This window comes from Struthio camelus, chromosome 3 (genome assembly GCF_040807025.1).
Source record: "Struthio camelus isolate bStrCam1 chromosome 3, bStrCam1.hap1, whole genome shotgun sequence".
In the NCBI taxonomy this organism is placed as follows: domain Eukaryota; kingdom Metazoa; phylum Chordata; class Aves; order Struthioniformes; family Struthionidae; genus Struthio; species Struthio camelus.
Genome location: NC_090944.1, coordinates 7,935,683 through 7,958,517, shown reverse-complemented (window position 1 = coordinate 7,958,517; position 22,835 = coordinate 7,935,683). Strand labels below are relative to the sequence as shown.

Here is a 22,835-nt window from a genome sequence, read left to right as displayed (position 1 = left end):
CATGTGGGCCAGGCACACCACAAAGAGGCTCAGCACCACAAACTCGCCCACGACGCTCAGCCTCCGAGGCTCCATGCCGCCACCGGAAGCGCGCCGCGAGCGTGCAGCCTGCTCAGCGCTCCGCCTCCACGTCCTGCTCCAAGAGTGCCACCCAAAACACAGCACCCACCTCTGAGCACGCCGCCCCTTGCAGCCACCCTCCCCCTCCCCGACCAAGGCAGACCAGCAGCCCCCAAAGCCCTGCTCCCCACCGCCCCTCCAACGCCCCTCCACCAACCTCCCCCGACCCTGACCGCTCCGCTCTGCTCTGCGGCTCACCCTGTGCACGCTCCTCCGCACCCCAAGATCGACAGCGTCAATCTGACACCAGGAGAAGAGCCAAAGGCCACCGAGAGCAACTCTGCAAAAAGCAGGGCACGGTGCCCTCACTCCGTCGGCCTTGCCTGGCTGCCCGCTCCCGCCGCTGCTTTCCCACGTGTAACGCGGGGACACCGGGTGGTGAGCAGCAAGGGCGCAGAATGGTGCCCGAGCATGGCTGGGCTTCGCGGCGGGGACGTTTGCCTGATTGTGGCACTTGTGCCCGCCGAGGGAGCGTGCAGCGGGTGGTGGGCGCTGGGGGGGCGACAAAGCCAGGGAGAGCGCCCCGAGGGGAGGAGAGACTGCAGAGAGATGGAAGGAGCCAGCTCTTACCCCGCTGCCTCGCTCCTTCGCCCCAGCTCAACGCCACGCTCTCCACCTGCTCGCGCACTCGCTCGCACACTCGCTCGCTCGCTCGCTCGCAGGCAAAGTGACAGCGGCACTTCCCCCAGCCCCACCTCCAGTAAGACCCCGGCATTGTGATGCCATGGTGACATCACTTCCACACACCTGGTCTGCCAGGGCACCCCCAGGCCCCACCTGACGCTGCTCTCACCCAAACCCTGGCTGCAAGGCCAAGCACTAGAAGGCACCGAGGAGTAGCATCCCTGATCTGCTTTGCTGGAGGGTGATCCAGGCCTTGCAGCCACCACTAGAGCAGCACCCTCAGCTTTGCACAAACTCCAAGCCCAGGGTGGGGCAGAAGGAAATGCCAAGTTCTGCAGCCAGGCAGGAACAACTCCATGCACCAATACAGGCTGGGGCCAATCGACTCCAAAGCTGGAAAGGCCAACAGCATCATGAGCTGCATTAGGAAGAGCTTTACCAGCAGGTCGACGGAGGTGGTCCTTCCCCTCCACACAGCACTGCTGAGGACACACCTGGAGTACTGTGTCCAGTTCTGCACTCCCCAGTACAAGAGACACACGGAGCTCCTGTAGTGAATCCAGCAAAGGGCAACGAAGATGATTAAGGCACTGGAGCATCTGTCAGACAAGGAGAGCCTGAGAGAGCTGGGACTGTTTAGCCTGGAGAGGAGAAGCCTCTGGGGGATCATCTTAGTATGTGATTGGGGAGGGGGAGTAAAGAAGAGAGAGCAAGACTCCTCTCAGTGATGCTGAATGACAGGACAAGGGGCAAGTGGCACAAACTGAAATACAGGAAATTGCACTTAAAGATCAGAAAATACTTCTTTACTGTGAGGGTGGTTAAACACTGCAATGAGTTCCCCAGAGAGTCCGTGGCGTCTCCATTCTTGTAGAGAATACAAACTTGACTGGACATGACCATGAGCAAGCTGCTCCAGCTGGCCAAGCTTCAAGCAGCGCGGTTGCACTAGAAGATCGGCACAGGTCCCTGACCACATAAACTATTCTTGAGTCTATGGTGGCATTTGGTATATATGGCCACAGCCTAGTGGGCAAGGGGTCTCCGCCCTGGGGGGTCCAATCTGTGCTCGGGGCTGGAAGTGAACCCCCAGGGCACGTGTGGCTGGGTAACAGAGGGCAGTGGCAGACAGCAGCTCTTCTGGAAGAGCTTAAACCAACTTTTATTGACAAACCAAAACAACATCATCCTAAAAACAACCCCAAGAGCTCCCCAGGTAGTGAGTAAGGGTCTTGCACACTTGAAGCTGAGAAAGGTGGATCTTCAACAGCTTTATATTGCAGTGGGCTGAAGAAAGAGACCTTCCCTCCCTCCCCCAATATACACAGCAAGAAAAGCCCCAGCCCCAAGAAGTAGTGGTCAGTACAAAATAAATAGGCAAACCAGCAGACCACGCTGAGCTCACACTGCACCAGAGAACGTGGCTCCATGGGAGCCTTCAGGCAAGTCCCACCACCACTGCTGCTTTCAGTGGCCTTAGAAAGATGCTTGAGCTGCTGGAAATCTGCCTTCCTGGGGATGGGGCAGCCCAGTCTGCCCCTTGCAGAGCCCAAGGGCTCTGCCAAGTCTCTACTGCTGTTGGGGCAGGGTGGCTGGCGTGCCCTGTGGTGGCATCAGCCCCTGCAGTCAGGGGCAGTGACCTTCAGGGCTAGGAGGGGGGCAGCGGCAGTGCTGGCATGGAGGCCAGGCTTTGGGGCTGCTCTGTGCCTTGTCCCCAAGCCCGAGGGGCTGGCGTGCTCCCAGCAAGCCCTGGCTGCTCTGCCCCACGTCACTGGTTCATGACTGCTTTTAACGTGTCCTGTGAACAAGCATTTAGGCAGCATTCCCACAGCTCCAGCAACACAACCCTAGTGCTCCCTCTGCTTTCTGCTGGGGCAGAGGAGCTGAGCTGCCCAGACGGGGCACCGACCTCTGCCCCCAGTGGGTCAAGGCATCTGGGACCCACAGCACGGGTGACCCAGAGTAGCCAGCCACGCATCTCTGCCAGCCCAGGTGAGGGACACAGGACAGCCTGGGGAACAGAGGCCTTCTCCAACCCCACTTCTCTGAGAGTAAAGCCAAGAAAGGGATCCACAAAGCAGAAACGCAAAATAGGAGGCACAGCAGCAGGGAGGAGATGTCCCTCAAGGTTGCTGCAAGGCAGAGCCGAGGAGAAGGGCATGGGGCTGGGGCAGGCGGTGGCGCTGGGCTAGGCGTGTGGGGGAGGCCCCTTTGCCTCACGCTCCCACGAGCTTCTTGACCATGTAGCCTGGCATGCTGTAAAGGAAGAGGGCCAGCAGGATGAGGAGCAGCAGGGCCAACACTATTTTGATGATGAGCCACTTGTAGCGGGTGCAGGTGAGGTATTTGATGGACTTGAGGGGGTTGAGGAACCTCATGAAGGATGTGTCTGGGCGGCTGTTGGGGAAGCAAGCATCTGTCATGAATGCCATGGCCACAGAAAGGGAGGGCAGGCACAACAAGCAATACAACCAACATGTGAGCCAATGCGGCGGCAGCATTGTGTCCCATCCAGCCACTCCAGGGTGCAGCAGGCTCTCTCTGGGTTGGGGCCACAGCAACCATCCCCACCCAGATGTGGCTTTCCTGTGGCTGCCCAAGTGCATGATCCTCCCCGGCTCACCGCAGTCTGCTCGCACCCTGGCACAGCCTTGACTTTCCTTTTACAAGCCCAGCTGGCAATGGAGAGGGGCACTGTGAGAGAGCCCACGATCTCCTTCCTTGGATAACCCTTCACGCAGTGAAAGAGCCTGACCTTGAGGATCAGGAGGGTTTCCAAGAGGAGCCAGCAGAATTTGTGCCAGAAGGAGTGCAGGGACTTGAGTGGGGGGGTGGGGGAGGGGGTCCTGATGAAGCTGATGTCCTGGCAACGGGTACCAGAGGGGAGGAAGAAGAGGTGGGAGGCTGGAGCTAGGAAGGGAGGGAGAGAAGGAAGAGACTAAGGAAAGGCAGGGAAGTAAATAGAGGGCACTGGAATGAACCAGGAGAGGTGACTCTGCCCCTTTTACCCTGCCTGCAGCCCTCATTCCTACATCCCCAGATAAGTGACCCCTTTCTAACCTTCCCCTGCCTGGCTACCTCCCCGGGAACCACCCGACGCAGCATCTCCCACAAATCCAGGCATCTGCTGGGGGAGAGGGGTCTCCTACTTACTTGGGTTTCTCCAGTGGGTCAGGCTCATTGCGAGCCAGCCCAGCAGGCGATTTCTCTGCCTCCTCTGCTCTCAGGAGCTGTAGTTCAGCTTCAACTTTTCCCTGCAGGGAGCAGAGAGAGGCCTGCTGAGACATGGGCAACGCTCTCCACCGCAGGCCCCAGAGACGGTGCCAGCCAGCGACATGGTGAGCAGAGGGGGCCCCATGTAGCAGAGGCAGGCATGAAGGAGCTCTGCAAAGGGGCCTCCATGTACACAGAGGATGCAGTCCCCAGGACAGAAAATCCCCCCGCTTCTCCCCATCCTTGCCGTCATCTCCAGCTCATCGTTTTCATCCCTGGCCACAAACGGCCACCAGCCTTTCACTCGCTTCTGCTTGAAGAGGGAAACCATGGCCAGCTCTGCCTCATTTGTCCCCATCTCCATGCTGCACTGCTTTGCAGTCTTAGCTCCCCGGGGAAAGCGCTTCAGGTCCAGCTCGATTGCCCCTGGTAGGAGAGGGCGAAGGATACATGGTGGCACCCCTCAACTGTGAGTCTTTGGCTGGAGGCGGGCTGGGCCAACATTTCCTGCCCTGGCAAGCATTTCTGAGCTGTGTGTCCTGGCATCCTCCCACACATCTATGGCCATGCATCCTCCGATCTCTCCACTATAGCCTGCTTTTTGGGTCACGTCCCCACCTCCTCTCACCCTCTCAAACATCTGCCCACGGCTTCCAGCCACCCTGCACTCCAAAACTAGCTTGGGCATAGAGCTCCCAGACAGGCACCTAAGGGAAAAAGCTAATGCCTTTGCTACAGGAGCAGCCTTTGAACAGCAGCATGAAGACAAGGCCTCTTAGCCTAACTGCTCTTACCTGCAGCATCCAAAGGCGTTTGTAGGACACAATTGGCTTAAAGACCAGGGCTGTCCTTCCAGGGTCTGTTCCTACATAAACCTTGTCTCATCCCACATGCCTTCCTGCTCCATCAGCCACGTAACCTCCCCCTATCCCTCCAGCTTCCCTGTCACCCCAGCTCAGCTGGCCCTCCCCTCTTACCGAGGAAATCGTCGGCCGAGAAGTGGTCGGCATCCCAGACCTGCAGGGTGAGGCGAGCAGGGAGCTTGTCTTCAGTCTCATCCCAGGAGAACATAGACTCCTTCTTGGAGTTGACCATCTTCTTCTCTGCCATCAGGTAGTCAAAGGGAAAGGTGGAGCGCCAGCTGAAGTTGCCCTCGCCAGTGAGTGAGGGGTAAGGGACATGTGTGTCTTGCTTGTCCTCCTGCTGGCCCTTCAGCCACCTGCAGGGCCCAGAGGGATGAGAGGGGTGGCACATATTAGCAGGAGGGAGGAGAGGGCACAGGGCCATCCTGCGCATACAGCTGGCATGTCTCCAGGCCAGCAAGGCATGGACACACTGGAAGGACTCAAGAGTAACGAGCAATGGGCTAGGGTTGCTCAAATCACCATGTCAGCCTCGCCAAGAGACAACATGGGCATGAGGGCCCTAGAGGGAACAGGCTGATTGAGGGAGCAACATGCAAGCTGGTTATCGGGGTCCTTCTCTGGGCAGGGGGATGTTCAAGAGATGGAAAGGAGCAGGCAGCACTGCTGGGAAGTCTGGAGCAGAGCTTGCTGGAAGGAGCATTATGAATGTTCCTCAGCTTCTTCGACATGACAGGACACCTCTGTTCCTCAGGGAACTCTCAGATTTGTGTGAGTCTCTTGGTCCTGAGGGGCTGCAGCCAGCAGGGACATGGGTCCGTGCTTAGACACTTAGTACAGGGTTGTTCCCCTGGCCTCTGAGCATGCTGACACTCCCGCTCTGCCCTGCAAAACACACAGGGCAAGCAATCCCACCCCAAGCACAAAGGGAAGGCCTCTCACGTTTCAGATTCAGAGTCATCGCAGAAAAGCCACCCATGCATAAACCACCTACTTACCGGCCTTGAAACAGACAGTGACAAGACCTTGTCCCCCTCACGCACATGTACACAGACACAAATTTCACACGCCTGCCAGTATGCAGCAACGGCATGAGAGAGCATGGGTCCTGCCAGCATGTTAAAGTTCATCGCTCCAAGGGCACCTGCCCTCTGTGCAGCATGGCACTGGGAATGCCGAGGCAGGCACTGCATGCACTGCCCTAAACAACCCTCCACTGCACTCTGCAAACAGGACCAGACATAGAAAATGGAACACGTTCTCTAAGAGCAGCATGAGGTGCAAGACAAGGAGACCTGGCCCAAAAGCTCAGGGTAGCTTTTGGGAAGCAGTGAGCAGTTTAGCAGAGCTGTGGGAAGTCACTGCATGCTGTGATGTCAGCCATCAGCCTTAGATTCTGCTACACTAATCTGACCTTCCTCCTCATGCCTCTTTGCCATGACATAGGGTTTAAGCCTTTGGAGAAAGCTTGTTTTCTTGCCTGCTGCACATTGCGCTATGATCTAGTTGCATCTTAACCTGTGCGTGTCAATTCAAAATGAATGAAAGTATCTGGGAAATCCAAATCGACTCTTGCTGAAGCAGGACAGTTCAGGCAGCTCCGCAGGGACGGGAAAGGGAAATCTGGGGACCAAATTTGGCAGAGCCCATGCTGAGGGCCAGTCTCAGAGCCCTGCTATATGAGGACAGGAGAAAAGGGACTCACAAGCACGTTAAGGTAAATCGTGGGCCAGGGCTCACTCAGAGATGGTCCACAGGTACCATCTGCCCCATGCTGAATATGGGGAGGGTCAGTGCGGTCTGAGATCAGATAACCTGAAGGGACCAAGCAGCAAGACCTCGGCCATTACCCCCGACAGACATCTTCTCTCCCACCAGGAAAGCATCATCTTCCAAAACCACCTCATCCGTGTTCCAGATAATGACCTGCAGCTCAAAGCTGGGCAACCAGGCCAGGCAGCACAGACAGACACACACAGTAGGTCAAGCAGCCAGCAAGAGAGACACAGAGGCAGAGACAGAGCACAGCACATAACAGCACCACTGGCACCATCTGGCCCTCCCCATGGGGAAACCCTTCCTAGCTGCATCACAGAACCCCCCCTCTCCAAAAACAGCCCTGGGGCCTAAGTGAGCACCAGGACCCCACCACGAGGAGAAGTGGAAGTGGTGGCACTGGCCAGCCACATTGTACACACCCCGCTGACAAAAACGTCCCTGGATTTCTCGCCAGTCAAGTAGTCATCGTCCTCCAGGATGACCTCGTCTGTGCTCCACACTATCACTCTAAGCTCATATCTGGCAGCAGGAAGGGAGACCAGGAGGTGAGGCACAGAGGGGGGAACAGAGGGAAGGGGCAGGAGGAGATGGGGTGGGCAGAAGGGAATGGGATGATGCTGCAGGAAACAGGGCGGCAGGAACGCCAACTGCAGGGCTCTCTCGCAGCTGTCTTGTCCTAGGGACCAACAGGGCAGGAACACAGAGGGAAATGGTGCCTCAGCTCGGAGGCAGCCCAGGCAGGGTCAGAGGAGCAACAAAGGGACTTTTACCTTCATCTACTCTGAACTGCTGCATGGCCCAAGCCAAAGGCTCTAGGAGACAGCACAGCCTTAGTCTCAGGTACATTTGTGGTTACAATGCGGGTCTGTTGGCCCTGCAAAACAGTCTGAAGCCAGCTCTTTTCCCCACCTTACCCAATCGGGCCACCCTCCTGGAAACACAGGACAATTTTCCCCTGCCTTCAGAAGTCAGCTCCAAAGGCTCTACCTGCTCTTGTGTCCCAGTCACTTCATCGGGCATCACTGCCTTTCCTAGGACTCCAGCAAGTTTGGAGCCTGTAAGATATTCCCAGCATTGCCTTTGGTGTGCAGGCAACTGGGGTTTCCCAGCCACACTCGGTTCGCTTGGGAATTGTGCTGATGGATAAACCAGCTCCCGTGGGAGTTGCCAGAGGAAAAGCAGAAGCCAGTTTCCTTGAACTGGAAGCAGCTGCAGTGTGGACGGGCTAGAAGAGGACTGGAAGACAGTGGCAGAGAAAGGCAGCCCTGTGGCCACAATCACATCACATGGCTGCAAGTGCCAGGGACTCCTGTGGAACTGTGAGATTCCTGCCATCTTCAGTGCCAGCACCCTCCAGTCTGCTCCTGTTGCGGGGGAGGGCGGGGGGGGCTTTCTCTGTGCTGTTCCTCTATAGCACCTAGCACTTGTCCAAGCAACACAGGGATGCTCTTCAGAGCTAACAGGCCACACCGTCAGCTCGTGTTACATGCTGAAACTCCTGGCAAAGGGAGGGGAGCTGCGTTAAATCCCGAGGATGATACATCAGCAGAACCTTGCTGAAATACAGCATCTTCCTACAGACACAGGCACTCACGCAGGTGCTCTCCAGTGCACGGGTGAAGACATACATGGGCTGATGTGTCCATGTGTAACTTGACTGGAGCTCACGTTTATCCCTGCCAAAACAGAGCGACCAGAGCCATAGCCCTTCCTGTTCCATTTTCCCCACAGGGAAGGTGCATTGGTGTTTTCAAGGCTATTGAAATCCTCCCTTCAGCCCCTCCGGAGGAATGTCTCAACTCCAGCACACGGGGCACTACTGAGCATGGCTGCCCCTGGCTGCATTGCAGATAAACCTCTGTTTTTTCCAGGCTGCTTCAGCAACTAGAGCTTTCTCTGGCTTCAGCTTTCCTGCAGCTGCCTGCCCTGCTCTTCACATCCAAGCTACGGCCCTCGGAGATCAGAGGAAATTGTCTCCACTTTCATTGTGCTTTGGAGCCAAACACCAGTCGACTGAGCACAGGAGTGCAAGAGATTCCCACGAGGATGCAAATACGGCCTCTGCATCCCAGCCCCCGGGGACGGGCAAAAGGGGCCCAAGGACACAGTCTAGCTGGGTAAAATTGGCCTAGCATGGATGCTGAGGAACGCAATGTCTTCCTTCTGTCTAAAGGACTCCTAGAGGGGCTGAGCATCGGAGGGCAGAGGCGGAGAGGACAGGAATGGGAAGGAGAACTCTCTAGTTCACTGTCTGCTGCCTGCTCTGTCCTACCTGCCTTTACCAAGTCTCTCCCAGTGATCCGCCTGGTGCCAGGGCCCTTCCTTGCCCAGAGCCCCAGCCAGACTGGGAAACTCTCCCCTCCAGCCAAGGGCCTGTGGACGCCCTGACCTAGGCTAACCCCTGCCCCTGGGCCTGCGTTCGGGCTGGCTGCATTGGTCTGCCCCCTTCCCCATACCAGGCACTAGCTAGCAATTTGAACTCCTCGTCTAGACAGACACAGAGAGGTGAGGAGCTGCAGGGAACTGAACAGATGGGAACTGAAGCACCCTGCAAGGGCAGCTCCACAACCTGTGGGGAAGCGGAAGACAGCATTTGATGCCTCCAGTCTTGGGATCTCTGGCCATGCCAGTCTGGTTGGGGGTCCCAGGCACATGGCTGTGCTGAGCTGGGCCATGGAGAACCAGTAGAAGAGTGGGGAAGCAGGGCTCCAGCCCCAGCCACGGGTTTTCCCTGGGGTTTGTTGGCTGGCAGATTCCTTACTTCTTTGGTTTCCTGGGGGAAATATCAATGGCAGGGCCTGGTGCCCCCCTCCTCTGCACCCCTCCTGGTCTGCATTCAACTTTGTTGCACATATACGAGTGATTTGGACACAACCATTGTTTGGGGATGCAGCTATATGGACAGTGGCTTCCTAAGCCCTGGAAGGGCCAGGATGGGCTATCTGCATTGGTCCTTTGCCATAAACTGCCAGCAGGAAGGTTTCAAAGGCAGCTTTGGTCATGCCATGCCGTGGATGCTCACCAGTAACTCTGACAGCAACCTGGGTCGTCTATAAGACACTGTCTAGCTGGTGACATAACGCAGGCCCCACACAAGGGGGTGGCTGGAGAGACATTGCAATGCTGCAGGGGGTGATGGGATTCAGTTCTGGATGATGAGGGGACACCCCATGCCCCTACTCCCCTCCCCACCTTCACGCCATGGGGTGCGTACCATTTTCATCCTCCATCTCCGTGGCGCCACTGAAGACCCTCGTGGCCACTTTCACTCTTCCTCCTGGACCAAAGGGCAGCCCATCCACTTGGCCCTCTTTGCACAGCTTGCACAGCATTTGGGAAGGCTTCATGGGGTCACGCCACATGTTATACCCATGTCTGTGAACAAGAGCACAAGGTCAGACTTGGAGGAAGAAGGAATTTTTGTTTCCATCTGCCAGAAACGCAAATGTTACTGCCCCTCAGGAGCCAGGATTCATCAGGGAAGGATCTGAGGCTCCACATGTGAAACTTCAGAGCAAGGTAGGGCCATCCGTGCCCAAACTCTACGCTTTGCCGATACCTTTCCAGCCCAGGCCCTTCACTCTGTGCTGACCCAGACCTGCAATCCCCAGCGCCCTCCACTTTGCTACTGATGCTCAGTTCTGCTGCTTCGGCCCAGCTGCTATTTCAGCAACCTCTTCATTTCTATATCCAGAGCTACCAATGCCCCTCAGTCCCTTCCTCACCGCCCTGTGCTCCTGCTTACAACCTGCTCTCCTGCTACCCCACTGTGCTGGTCCCAAAGCCCACGTTAAGACTGAGGGCACAGCACAGATTCCCTCATCATCAGGCAATGAAAGAGGGAGATCCCTACAGGAGATCTAGGCCTAGTGCGGAAGATGAAACTGACACGGGTCCAGACACCAGGTTGCACAGGGAAAGCTTGGCTCATACATGGCATAAGGCTGTGACACCCCACAAGTAGCTCGGTGCTTGCTGTAGTAGTGGTTCTCCAGGTCAATCTTGGTCTCTCCAACGAGGTCGTCGGTCCCCACCAAGTCCCAGTCGTACACCGCCACCCTCACCATGGACTCCATGGGAAAGGTGGCCTCAATGTCAAAGGACCTGTGGCGGGAGAAAGGGTGGAGAGGGAGAACAGGCTGTAGCCATCCAAGGGTTTGGATGGCGCTCAAGACACGTGCATGGGTGAGGTGGGTCTGCTCCAGTCTCTGGACAGTGTTTAATTGCACCTCCCACTGCAGTACATTCAGCTTACGTGTTGTCACTAATTCTCTGCGCGGACTGCTTCTGAACTAGCAGCCCTAGAAGGGAGAGCGATCATGAGGATCGCTTGACGTGGATGTCCCAATAGCCCTGAAACTAAATGTGTGTGTCACTGGAGAGCCGGCGATGCTGTTACTTGGGTCCAGGCCTAGCGCTTCCTAAAGTAGGCACCTATCTTGACCAGATACGGATAGCTCTTCAACACTCTTGACAGCGTTGACGAGACTGCTGACAAAGCAGGACAGATGACTTCAATGGGGACAGCTACACTGCACCCAAGGAAAGTTCAGGGCGATCAGTCCCATCTTTCGACCCCAAGCTGGGGCTATGGGATGGGTAGGGTGCAGGCCCAAGGGCTGGTGAGCCTAGCTCACTCTTCAGGGTGAAGACAGGTAACAGGGCTCGGGCAACTCACTCGCCAAAGACAGGATTCAACTGTTGGGAGATGTAGTCCTCCTCATCTTTGATGTCTGTCTTCCCCAGCTTGATGGCAATATAAGGATCAGCTTTCCCATTGATGTCAGCTGGGGGCAGCTCTGTGGCCTGTAGGGAAAAGATAAGATAGGTCAGCCCAGTCAGGGACAGTCCCTATTCTCCATCCCTGAGACCAGCTGGCCTTACCTGGCCATAGCTGTGTGCCCAAGTCCTTTTATAAGGTCACCTAAATATAGGGACTCAATTTAAACCAGGGATCAGTCCTGCCTTCTGCTAACCTATGTCCCTGCCTAGGCATGTAGTGGGGCTAGGTGTGTTGGTCTGGGCTGACTCAGGTCAAGCCCAAGTGGCTGTGTCCCCTTCGGAAAGACATAGTCACAGTCTCCTTTGGCTTCTCTCTCATCAGTGGAAAGACGCAGGTTCCTCTAGCTAGAGACCCTCAGCAGAAACCTGACTGAGATGTCCAGAAGACATCCCTCCGCCTCTCTCTTTCCCTCCATGGATTTATTAGGGCCACGGGCCTCTGTAAGTAGCCCCCGTAAGCAGGGGTAAGTATCCTCAATCTCTCCAGTTCAGAGTCTAGTTGGAGGTCTATAACGAGCAGTGTGCCCCAGGGGTCAATACTGGGTCCAGTCTTGTTCAACTTATTCCTCAGTGACCTGGATGAAAGGACAGAGTGCCTCCTCAGCAAGTTTGCTGAGGATGCTAAACTAGGAGGAGCGGCTGACACACCAGAAGGCTGTGCTGCCATTGCGAGGGACCTGGACAGGCTGGAGAGTTGGGCAGAGAGGAGCCTCATGACATTCAACAAAGGCCAGTGCAGGGTCCTGCACCTGGGGAGGAATAACCTGGTGCATGGTGCATGGGCACCAGGAAAGGCTCAGGCTTGACCTCCTGGAAAGCAGCTCTGCAGAGAAGGACCTGGGAGTCCTGGTGGACAACAAGTTGACTATAAGCCAGCAATGTGCCCTTGTAGCCAACAAGGTCAATGGTACCCTGGGCAGCCTTAGGAAGAGTGTTGCTAGCAGGTGGAGGGAGGTGAGGGCCTCCCCCTCTCCTCAGCCCTGCTGAGACCACACCTCGGGTGGTGTGTCTAGTGCTGGGCTCCCCAGTACAAGACAGACATGGAGCTCCTGGAGTGAGTCCAGCAAAGGGCCACTAAGATGAGGAAGGGCCTGGAGCAACTCTCCTAGGACGAAAGGCTGAGAGCGCTGCTACTCTTCAGCCTGCAGAAGAGAAGACTGAGAGGGGAGTCTCATCAATGAGTCTAAGCATGTGAAGGGAGGGTGACAGGAAGACGGGGCCAGACTCTTCTCCATGGTGCCCAGCAACAGGACAAGAGGCAACGGGCACAACCTGAAACATAGGAAGTTCTGTCTGAACATGAGGAAATACTTCTTTCCTGGGAGGGTAACTGAGCACTGGAGCAGGTTGCCCAGAGAGGCCGTGGAGTCTCCTTCCTCGAAGATATTCAAAAGTCATCTGGACACAATTCTACGCAACATGCTGTAGGTGACCCTGGTTGAGCGGGGGGAGTTGGACTAGATGATCTCCAGAGGTCCCTTCCAACTTCAACCATTCGGTGATTTTGGGATTCTGGGATTGCAATCTCACCTGCTATCCCCTTCTCAGGGCAATGAGATGTAGCACTGGATGGGAAACCAGGTTAGTGGGAAACGTAGGTGAAAGTAGGTTGCATTTATAAAACAACAGGGACAAGGGGTTGGCAAAGAGCCACCCAGGTGCTTCCAGCAGGGCGGAGATTTCTCAAGATATCTTATCTTGACATAAGAATGGAGGTCAAGAAGGACTTTTTCCAGAGTGCACTCCATATAAAGAGACAGGCATTAGCTGGACCACATTGATTATCACTCGGCATGTGTCCCACAAGGTGACAGGCCCTTCAGCCAGATCTACTAATCCTTGCCTCCTCCTGGTTTGCTCAGCATATGCCTCATTGATTATCTAAAAAGGGGATTATGTAAAGAACCAGAGTCTCGTAGTCTGGGCTGATCCAAATTCTTCTCTGAAGTTGAGCACTACAACGGACACCTCCATCCATCCTGTAGGCCAGGTGTCTGGACCTCACACAGGCTTAGTATCCCAATGGGGAGAGCACAAAGCTAGGAAGACGCCCCTTTCAAGGGCCCATCAGTGAGCTGCTTTAGTCCTCATGCTGCATCCTTGACCTTGCTGCCATCTGCTATCAGGTGGATGCTGGCACCAACAGCACCAAGAACTAAAAGTCAACTTCTCTGCAGCTTCAGCACCAGCTCTGGGTGCGAGCACTGTAAGGGAACACAGCATCACGCCTTGGCATACAACATGGTTATACTCACCCGAACAACAGAGACTCAGACCAGCACATTGATGGGGTCATTGCTGGCGATCCCCTGGAACATGCCCAAGTCGGGGTCGTATCCTGCCTCCTTGCCCATATCATCAGGGAGCGGCACTTTGTAGACACAGATGGAGCCCTAGCACAAGGGAGTGCACGGCCTCAGTAGTCCTGCTGCTCCCGAGGCTCGGAGCGAGCAGACCCATCCCAAACCACCCTTCCTGAGAGCCCACTTTCTCTCCTTGTTTCTAGCCCTGCGCTGTAGTAGACAGGCGAGGTCTGGAAGCTTCCTCTGCCTCACAAGCACCCCCTGCAGAGGATACAACCCTGAGCAGAGCAACTGGACAACGTGAAGGACACCTGCAGAGGAATCAGACTAGCAAGGTGCTCACAGGCAGGGAATTCCAGGAATACAACTGGCAGAAAACCAAGAGCAATGGAAATAAAAGGTGCTGTCAAGGCAGGGGCTGGGAAATCCAGGAACTACCACGTGAAACACAGTTCATTTCCATGCTCCCTGACCGTCTGATCACTCCCTCCAGCAAGAGTTTAACTTGCATGCATTGGTGCAACATGGCAGGCAGCTCCGTGCTATTGGTGAAAAATAGTCTGCAAAGATAACTCCAGGCATGACTTATATCCACAGCAGGTGATAAAGAGGATCTGCTTTGCCCTTGGCCTTCTGTAGGAATCACAAAAGATCTGGTTGCTGCAAAGGACTGCCCTCTGCAATGCACTCTGTGGAGGCATCTGACTCCTGGGGCTATCCTTGGAGGCTTACCCTCCCTGCAAGGAGATGTGGTTGGGTCAATGCAAATTGGTCTCTTACATCCAACCTCCTTTCAGCTAATGCACCTTCAAGGAGAGAACCCTATAGGCAAGGCTTTCCCAAGCTGTCCCTGCCCTGACCCAACTCAGCAGCCACACTCACTCTGAACCTCCCCACTAGCCGCTCCTCTTCTGTTGCGTCGTCATCATTGTCCCCGGTCTTTCCACGGAGCAGGTTGAAGGTGTGCAGCCAGTCCTCAAAGTTATCAAACTCTCTTTCCAGCTCTTTGTTGAAGACCTGTGATGACACAAAATTAGAGGGGAGCAGTTTAAAAAAAAAAAAAAAAAAAAAAGATAAGATCCAGTGGTTACCCAAGGACAATCAAAGAGATCATGGACATCACTGTTCCCAGTGACTAATTCTCTAGGATGCAAAGGGATCTCCAGGTCATTGGGTCAGACCTTGATGACATAAGCACCTTCCCAAACTGATCATGTATAGGAGGGAACCTCAGCTGAATGGGCTGTGTAGCTATTCCCCTTACGTGTATAATCCGGGTTCAAATTCCTTCTCAGGCCCAGAGTCACAGATTATAATACAGTAAAGTCCATGGACCACTAACCTGAACCAGGGCCCTTTCCTGCACTGAGTCTTGGCCAGGCTAGCTATGGCCCACAGGAAGCTCTCCCCCACCCAGGGCCCATCCAAACTGCCCATGGGATAGCCTTGCCCCAGGCTATTCCCTGCCCCTGCCCAGCAGTGGGATGGGGCTGGGCACATTGGCCTGGAGCCCTGGCACCAGGCCTGGCGCCAGGGTCCTGGTTTGGGTTGCTGATGGGCAATGCCTGGCCCTGATCCATCTCCTACTATAGCTGTAGACTCTGATTCCACCGTGGGGAGGGTGTTCTCACCAACTTAGAACTTCTTCCTCCACTCTCAAGACCAAGTTGATGCCTTTCTCATACTACTCATTAAGCTACACGATTGCCTGATCCTTCAGTGCAGTTACAGAGAGCAAATCATAGCTCCCCCCACCTTTGGTTTTTTCTCCCCTGTAATTCCTGCAAGTACTTCTGGTTCCAGCTGCATTGTGTGGGACAAACCCCTCCAAGAACTACATACAGTGATGGCTGTGATTCCTGCTGCCATGAGGCATGTTGGGTTTCAGCCCCACATAAAGCAGCTGTTTGGGCACTCAGGATGCCAGTCACCTCAGGAGCTTTAGACATCCACTGGCTGAACATGGGAGCTGCCTGATCAAATGGGGGCATCTCTGGATGGACAAATCATACAGTCATATGGGAACCGAGGTGGGAAGGGACCACTGGCATTCAAAGTTAGAGAAGCTTGCCCAGGGTCAAGCTCCCATGTCTCCAAGGACTGAGAGCTCTGCAAAGTTGCAGCACACTCATGATGAATCAGTTCATTGTAGGAAACAAACGATGCTTTATGTCCAACAGGAATTTCCTTTGCTGCATCTTGCGTCCATTTCCTTCTGCACTCTCCTTTGTCCTCTGCCATATCCCCCTGCCATGTACCATCAGGTACCTGAAGATGACAATTCAATCCCCCATTCACCTTCTCCTCTCCAAGCTGAACAAACCCAGCTCTCAGCCTCTTCCTCTTCTTGTATGCCACGTCCTCCAGACCTGTGACCAGCCTGGTGGCTTCCACCACTGGACTCACTGCAGTAGGTCAGTGTCTTCCTTGTGCTGGGGAGCACCAGTCAGGACAGAGAAGCCAGAAGGGATCTGACAAGTGCCAGAAAGAGGGGAAGAATCCCTCCCCTCAACTCGCTGGCCAACTCTTGCTAATACAGCCCAGCATGCACTTGCCCTTCACTGCTAGAAGGGTTCACTGCTGACTTTTGCTGTCCCCAAGGACCTCAGGTCCTTTCCTGCAAAGCTAGTTACCCTGAACTCTCCGTCTATGCAGAGAATTTGACAGTCCCAAGGCACATCTCACCCAGTGCTAGATACCCCTCACACAGGTGAGATGCATCCAGCAGGGGTGTTTTCCACTGTGTTTTCCACATGGCTAGGATCTGACTTCCATCCTGCTGCTGAGCAGGCAGAGCCTCCTCCTCCCCCTGCCAACACACATACCTTCAGTTCATCAATCTTCCGCTTGTTCTGCTTCTCAGGAAGCTCAGAAGCTCAGCGGCTCACTGCTGCTTCTCCTTGCTCTTCGCCTGACCCTTGGAGCCTTCCATGGGAGAGTCATCCGGTTTGATTTCTGAGTCCAAGGGGAAGCAATGGGGATGGAGGAGATGGAAACGAGGGTGAGGTGGAGCAGGGGAAGACAGGGAAGGGGAACATGATCACAGGCACTCAAACAAGAGGAACATGAAAGCTGACAGCTGCTACTGCCTGCAATTCCCATCTCAGTCCCACAGAAACCCTTCAACCTCTCTCCTCTCTTTCCTCAGCTCTGGCCATTGCTACCCAGCTCACAGCATTTCCAGGAGCCCACAGATCTCCGCGTAGGGAACTCCCACAGTTGACCCGAGCAGGAGTCATTTGGAGGACTACGAAACATGGACTGAGAGCACTAGGCTCTGCCTAGTTTCAACAGCACTGAAAATATCTGATCCTGCCCATAGCACCTTCTTGTCTTCTTTCCACTTGTCCTGTTGGGCTGCTAGTACAACACCTTTCCCAGTCTTCCCTGAAGGGCTCATTTCCCCATCTCACTCTGGTCTCCGCTACGTCCTTTGAAGCTGACAGCAATGGCGTTGGAGAAAAGAGAAGGGAGTGAAAAACATCAAGGGCACCTGGCTGGGCCCTGCTAGGTGCGCCCATGGAAGAGAATACTTCCTGTGCCCAGACCCCTGACGTGCGCAGCTTGCAGAGCAAAACCCCTGCCTAGGTGTGGCTGAGGTGACAATGCTTGAAGCTCAGTGCCAAAGCACAGACTGCTGCTCTTCAAGGGTGACGCCAATGACTAGCTGCAACAACAGGCTCTTAAGATCTCTCTCTCTTCAGAGCAGTCACCAGCCAAGGACACAGTACAGTCTACCTAGAAAGGCATGCTCAAAGGAGGCTGCACAACACTGCACGCTTCTCCCACTCATGTGCAATCCCCAGCCCTCACTGCCTCTATCCCGCCAGCTTTCATGGCTGCTGCGCAAGGCAGATGAGAACAGACAGATGACAACAGATAAACCTTTAATGTGGAAGAGGAAAGCAGGAAGGAAGGGCAGTGTAAAAGGGGAAAATGAACCCTGCTCAGAATGACTGACAGAGAACGAGGAGGCATACAAGGACACCCCCCCAACAGCTCTGCTACTACAGCAAGCCCAGGCAGAAGCTGCTCAGAGTCATCGCCAAGCTCAGCAGCACCTGGCCTCATCTTTCTCATGATACAAAGGCTAGTCTTCCAACAGAAGCCAGACTCTCTATTTTTCCCACCTAATGGAGTCTGCACAAACAGGACAACCACCCCCTCTCCTCTGAATTCACGACCTATGGAGAGCAGGGGAAGCAGGCAGCGCTGGGAACTCAGTGCTATCTGCTGCTACCCTTCTTTACTCCACTGCCCATTTAGTCCATAGGGTGGCCCTTTGCTGAGCCCCTACGCAGAGGCTCCTAACCTTCTCCCTCTGCCCATTCCCATCTCAGTCTTCATGACTGAGCTGGCCAATCATGGCTCCTCAGGGAAACACTCACCAGCCCTGCTTACCAGGGACTGCCAAAGAGCCTGCAGGGTGGACAAGGTCACCCTTGGACAGCAGGTCCCAGCTCACTCATGTTCACAGCCCATAGTACTCTTGGTATGAAATTGGCCTCACCCAGCTTGAGGCATCTGCAATGCCCCATCTGAGCTACTGTCCCCCAGACTCCTTGAGAGAAAAACGCTCTTAGGGCACACTTCATCTCAGGACAGTATCTAAAATAGGTCAGAGAACTGGCCCTGAAAGGCATAGTTTTCTCTACTGCCCATTCTAGAAAACCAGAACACAGACTACACTTTCACCTTTAGATCACAGACTACACTTTCAGATTACACTTTTTTTTTTAAACAGATCACTCTTCAGCTTTACACTGAAGATAAAAGCAGTCAGGTTAGATGGATCCCAAACATCTTGCCTAGTGGACTCTTCCCTGGCAAAACTGGGGCAAAAGGAGGCCTCCATAAAGCCTCCCTCATGGTGACGAGGGAAAACCCTGCAAATGCGATATTAACGTATCTGTGCCTTGGTGTTCTCAATAGACTTTGAGCACACAGCCTTGCAGCTCTATAAACGCATGGGCAAGGGGATGCGACTACTAACTTCTGAAGGCACAAAAATGCCTTCAGTCAATAACACAGATCCTAGTCACTAATCTCATTACTTCCACACAGCCTTCCTTCCAGCAGGGATGAGCTGGAGGCTGCCACAATGCCACACTCGGACTGGGAGTCCCCTGGCATTTGCAGCCTGATACGTCAGCCCAACACAATCCATACCAGGTCTGCATTCACAAAAATTGATCCCGCCTGGAGATATGCAACACAGCACGAGTATCTGACTGAGCAGAAGAGCAATTGCATGCTCGGAATTGGGTGCCCAAGCACCAAAAGGAACTCTGGTCCTACCCTTCCCTGCCCCGTTTCCTCCCTTGCTTGCAAACAGCTCACCCTCAGCAGTCTCCATTCCCTCCTCCTCCTCTGCTTCTGCTGCGGCTGCTTCCTGCTGCCAAAGTTGCTGGGGGAGAAACAAAATGAACAACGAGTGGCCAGTTGCACTGAGCTCTCTGTGCTCATTGAAAGTGCCTAGCCTAGGGGTCGCAGCTCTCCCTTTCTCCTTTGAGCAGGGAGCTAGGATCTAGCCAAACTGGAGAAATCAAAGTTGTTCAACACAGTCTTCAACAGTGACGCTGCTAAATAACTGTGTTCCGAATACAAACGAGACACAAAATAAGTACACTCAAGGAAAAGAAACCCTGCTCAGCTCTGCCAGGTGAAAGCCTGGTTGACAGTCAGGCAAGGCTGGCGAGAAAAGCAGCATGGCCCCAAGCCTTTGGCCACAAGGCTGCCCCGGTCTCTGCAAGAACAGCCTATTAGGCAGCTAAAGCACTTTTACCTCTCTTGCACTTGTTTAAATTGTGTGTCCATCCAGGAAGCTGGACAGAGCCCAGGCAAGTGGGGATGGCTCTAGGGTATCCAAGGAGCAGTTCCCAAGGCCAGGGATGTTGCCAGTGCAAAGAGCCTTTAGTTTTAGGTGGTTCTGTGTAACAGCGGAGGATCAGGCCCCACAAGAGAAAAGAAACACCCTCTCCCTCACTGTACAATTTTTCAGCACTGGTACGTGAGCAGGAATTCTCACAAAGGCAGGGCTCAGCCATGAGCAGGACTGTGTGCGAGGGAGTCTCTCTCGCAGGGGATGGGGCAGGAGGACGTGTCTATGTTTGCATGGCATCCTTGTGCACTTGGGCAGTTCGCAGCTGAGACACTGGGAAGACGACTGGGCTGGTACCAGAAAGGGAAACAGAACGAGCACCTGGCTGGCGCAAGCCCACGTGCCCCTTACCAGCTCGGCAATGATCAGGGAGGCAATAGGCAGAAACAGCAGCTGATCGCTGCTTTTCTACCACCCCATTTTTCACACCGGGGATGGGGACTTCAATACACATACTTCCCCTCCTTCCTTAGGCCAGTGGTCCCAGCCTTAGTGCTGGGAATGGGCACTGTTTGCATTTCAAAAGCAGTCCACTGCTGTGCTGTCCCAACAGATGTTGGGACTGTGCTGTTCTGCTGGAAATAGCCGAGACCTTGCAGGCAGGGAACATCTTCCTGCACCCCCCTACATGCACCCCTCCACTGCTCTCAATTGAAGCAAAATACTTGGACCACCAGTCCAGCATGCTCTCATCCGGCTCCTCCTCTTCTCCTTCCTCTCCTCCTCCTGCTCCTCCTCCTCCTTTCTTCTTCTTTTTCTCCTTCTCTTCCTCAGACTGCAGGAACAAAGGAAGCAAAGACAGAGAAGAAGAGGGATCAGATGGAAGCAAGATGTCTCTCAAAGGGCCAAGGTGATAGGTAAATCCCTTGAGAAGGCAGAACCCTGTATCATTAGCACCTGCCACCTTTTACAACAGGCTCTGAGTAGCAAAGGGAGCTGCCCAAGGCTCCAGAGAGACAGTGTCAGAGTCCTAAACCAGAGATGTCCTCATCCCTTTTCCACCATCCCTTTCACTCATGCATTTCCCAGGCTGAAGCACCTGAAGCTTACATGGTACCAGGCCCCCCTGTCCCAGCAAGGTATCCTGAGCCCGCTCAGTGTGTCACCATTAAGCCTTTGGGAGGTGGTACCACAACCACATAGTTGTGGTGGGAATAATCATCATGCACACTCGCAGGGTGCTGTCTCTCCTGCTCCTCCCAGCCCAACTATGCTCGGAAGCAGATCCGTCACTTACCACCTCCACCTTCACCACTGCATCCGAGTTCTGCCGCCAGGGCTAAAAGGGAACAGGGAGAGGGAACAGCAGGCTAGTGGGCAACTGCACCGCCAACAGGCAGCAGAGTACAAATGCACACAGACACACACGTGCACAGTGAGCTGCGAGAAGTCACAAACAGCTCCCCACGGTTGCAGGAAGCAAAGGCCTTGAGGGAACAGCCCTGGCTGGGAAGCTCTGCATACAAGGGAGACGTCTGCTGGGACACATCAAACCCATCTCCTCTTGGGAGAGCTCTGCTAATGAAGAACCCCAATTCCAAACAATGAGAGCACGGGCCTGGAAAGATACCTGGGCCTTCAGTATGGATAAAGACTGCTTTGCTCCCTTGGAGCTTCTTTTTGTCTAGCTAAGGAGGCTTGCAAGTTTTTGTGGTACATTTCCCGAAGCCAACAAGCATGTGCATGCCAGGGCTTTTCACACATGCTCTGGGGGTCCTCCTGAACACAGCTGGGCCAACAGACTCCTTGTGAATGCAAATGCAAGTGACAAGAGTTTTTTGTGCACCTGCTAGGAACTCTAGGTAGAGGTGCATTTGTAAATCCACCAAGGACTTGTGGGTTGTACGGGTGTGTGTGTGTTTATGCACATGTGCACCTGTGCAGAAGTGGCTTTGTATGTGCTGTGGTCTTTCTGTAAATGTGCCCATGAGGGGCCATGGATATGCATGCACATTTGGAGCCTGCAATGTGCCCATAGGCACATGCATGCACACATGCTGCTTGCCTGCAGAGGAGGACATGTCCCTACAAAGGGCTTCCTGTAGAGACACAGGCATTTCTTTTGGTAGAGAGCGCTCTGGAGTAGACAGCTACAGCTACAGGAGGGTGCTCCAATTTCCATTCTGGGCAAGAAAACGGTGACAGGCTTATTCAGCACGTGAGCAAAGTCTGACTCCTCGGGGACACGTTGCTTGTCCCATGTGTAGACTGCTGATTTTTCAGGGCAGACCCAGTAGGTCTAAAGGGCTCTGGCTGCATCAGGATGACTCTGTGTGCCTGGATCAGCCCCGTGCCACATGCATCTGAGGTGCATGCATCTCGAGTCTGCACCATTCACAGAACGATGGTTCAGACAGAGCAACACAGGGGCAGGGTTATGCTCATGGGGGCTCATTCCTATTTAACTGTCTTCACAGGAAAACGTACAAAATACCTCATTTTCTTAGCCCAGGACAGGCTGTCTTGGGGCAGCAAGCACCAGCTGAGTTCAGCCAGGACAGGACAGGACGTGACTGATTAGTGCAACTAACTATGACCCCAAGGCCTTTAATTCCAGGCATCAGTCCGACTACATGCCCAACAGCACAAGGTCGCCTCTGCTTGCGGGGGGATCACCCAGTTATTGACAATGCAGTGAAGACAGACATGCTAAAGTAGTGCTGACACACGGATACTCACAGCTTCCAGCTTCACCATGGTCTCCATCTTCTTGATGGGAACCTCAGGTTCCACCTTGACAACAAGCTCCCCCGTGGGGCAAGAGGGAGGACCTCTGATGGCCATTGCCAGAGAGCCATTGAGCAGTTCAACTGGACAGAGGACAGAGAAAGACAGACAACAAGAGAGAAAGGATAGTGCAGAGTGGAAACTGAGAGCTCAAGTGCGATCCTACAGGATTCGGACAGGAGTGGCGTGTGACCCTCTTGTTCAGCGAAGGACCAAAGCAGGGAAATTAGTACACTGGTTGGGATTCAAACACTGGCCACCTCAGTGCCAGGAACACTGCTGGTCTTGCTGCTGTCCCCATGACTTTTCAGGTCTCCTTGCTACAAACGTCCACAGGGAAGGCACCTCCACCTAAGCAAGCCATCCCAGGCTCTCGTTATAATCGCCAGAGATCTAAGTAATTCAGTCTAGTCTAGAGCACAACAAGGCCCGTGCCCTGGACAGAAAAGCTACTTGCAATGACACAACAATGAGTCCAGCCCTCCAGGCTGCATTAAGTGTATTGACTATATCTCTTCCACGGGAGCCTGAGCTGTCTGTCCT

At 54.3% G+C, this 22,835-nt stretch overlaps 1 pseudogene; it reads right to left on the bottom strand.

Moving 5' to 3' along the window:
- Positions 1-2,960: 2,960 nt before the first annotated feature.
- Positions 2,961-22,835, bottom strand: part of LOC138066525 (otoferlin-like) — a 66,109-nt pseudogene continuing 46,234 nt past the window's right edge.